Source organism: Hordeum vulgare, chromosome 7H, assembly GCF_904849725.1.
Source record: "Hordeum vulgare subsp. vulgare chromosome 7H, MorexV3_pseudomolecules_assembly, whole genome shotgun sequence".
NCBI classification, from domain to species: domain Eukaryota; kingdom Viridiplantae; phylum Streptophyta; class Magnoliopsida; order Poales; family Poaceae; genus Hordeum; species Hordeum vulgare.
Genome location: NC_058524.1, coordinates 490,374,386 through 490,376,798, shown reverse-complemented (window position 1 = coordinate 490,376,798; position 2,413 = coordinate 490,374,386). Strand labels below are relative to the sequence as shown.

Here is a 2,413-nt window from a genome sequence, read left to right as displayed (position 1 = left end):
CGTGGCCCTCCTCTCCCGCCGTCGAGCCCCGCTACCGCCAGCCGCGCGCCGCGCCACCGCGGCCCTCATCTCCCGCCCCCGATCGGGCCCTCGCCCTGCCACCACCGCCCACGCGCCCCGCCACTGTGGCCCTCCTCTCCCGCCGCTGAGCCCCGCTACCGCCGGCCGCGCGCCGTGCCACCGCGCCCCTCATCTCTCGCCCCCAATCGGCCCCTCGCCCCCTCGCGCTCGCCGTCGGCCCCCCGCCCTGCCACCGCCGGCCACGCGCCCCGCCACCGTGGCCCTCCTCTCCCGTCGCTGAGCCCCACTACCGCCAGCTGCGCACCGCGCCACCGCGGCCCTCATCTCCCGCCCCCGAGACCCGTCACGGACGTCCCCGCGCCGCACCACCGCCACCCTCTTTTCCGCCGCTGATACTTCCGAAGAGAATGATTGTCTGGTTGGGATCTAACCGTTTGATTATTTTTTCTTGTTTGGGATGCTCTGTCTTTGTCCCCTCTTTCAGATAGTTCATGAATAGGACGGCTGCTAGGCAGGTTAGGTTCGTGATAGATGATGAAATCTGGGGAGGAAGTTAGTCAGGGTCAGCAAATGGACGGTTTTGTGAAGGAGAAAGCTGCTGGGGAATCGGGCGATGGCCGGAAGATCAAGACGAGCCCTTCTATCAATCTGAATTCCTTGCCTACAATGGCCCCCGCTCCTGTGGAGATTGTTGTCCTGCACGATGCAATGGAGTCAGGCGCCAACGATGCTGAGTCCAGTGGCACTGATAAGAAGAAGCTCCCGAAGAATGAGGAAGTTGATGAAGGCAAAATTCAGGCACATGCAGACATGAAGAGCGACTCGGTTGACCCTTTGAACAACGAGAACCATGCTGGGGAGAAGGATGCTTTGGTAAGTGTGCTAGAAAATGAGGGGTGTGCGGATAGTGACGATAATTATAAGGGAGTTCAAGTTCTCATCGTTGTCAAAAAGGATGAGCATGAGGAAACTGTTGATTATATTAATCGTGTAACGGTTGCGGAATATAGAGAGGAGAAGGGTGCCGCCGGTTCTACTTCTGCAATTACTGCGGTGCGAGCACCTAGCTCCCGGTCGTCTTGTTACCATGGCGTGATCAGGTAGGCTTAGTTTTGATGAGAGGAAAGAAACAGAACAATGTGTTTCATTATATTAACTAAATAAATGCTTGATAGAGCTGCTTATCAGACTTCATCAATTGTGCAGGCATAGGTGAAGCGAGAAGTATGAAGCTCATTTGTGGGATAGTACTTGCAGAGTAGAAGGACGGAGAAGGAAAGGAAAGCAAGGTATGCCTATTTTTCTATACCTATACTACTATTTTCTGCTTTCTTTAATTCCAGCAACTATTCCCTATAGCAAAAATGTGTGACATGGTCCAACACATATCTTACAGTATTTTGAATAACCACAAAAATAATTGGGCCCATTGGAATATGTTTGGATTTTTCTATGGAATTTAAGAGCACTTTTAAATGCAAAAATGACTCTGTTTTGATGGTGGGGTCCACACCAACATCGAGGGTGATGTTGTTTTCCTTAATAATAATTGTTTTGGATTATTCCACAATTGTGCAACATTTTCCTGATGCTGTTTGGGGAATTATTTTATTTCCATATAATTCAGAGTCATTTTACGCGGAATTTGAAAAGAGATATGAATTTCAACTTGATCATATCGAATTTAGCAAAATGATTAGTTGTTGATCATGGTCATCACTATAGCTTAATTACAATGCTCACTGTAGCAAAAGCTGAGGATGTCACAAGACCGGCATACCCCATTAATAAGCCACAATTCTTCACCTGTGAGGTAGCTCTAGAAGCTTTAATTTCACGTCAACCGATTATTATGATTTGTGCTCAGCAAAGGACCTACCTATTATTTTGATTTTACACTACCGTTTCCGTTCACTGGTTATATATGTTGGGACTGTTGATATTTTTTGTGATTTGCAGTTACTCACAACGGATTTCTGTTTGATTTTTTGGAGTTTTTGCAGGTGATGCCTCAACCTTTATATGCAAGTGCCAACAGATCTCAGGTTGTATATATTTCCTTTGAAATACCAGGTTGTGTCCTGTTCTAATGCCAGATTATCTGTATTTTAAGCCTTTTTTTTCAGACATCGAAGCTAAATATGATGCATCAAGTGAAGAAGTTAGGATTCATTCCAGCTTGATGCAACCTTCAAGTGAGCCCAATGTTTCTCCTTGTCTTATGTTACTCCAAACATTTTTTTCATTATTCCATTGAATACATTTGTTTTCAATTTTTCAATGAAGTGCAAGTAATGTGTATATTGTGTGTGTTTCAATATTTTTGCAGCTATATATATATATATATATATACTAAAGTTTTAATATAAAAAGCAATTTATAAATTATTCGG

At 46.0% G+C, this 2,413-nt stretch overlaps 1 pseudogene; it reads left to right on the top strand.

The window, feature by feature from the left end:
• Window positions 1-527: 527 nt before the first annotated feature.
• LOC123409137 lies at window positions 528-2,204 on the top strand (annotated as a pseudogene).
• The last annotated feature ends 209 nt before the right edge of the window (window positions 2,205-2,413 follow it).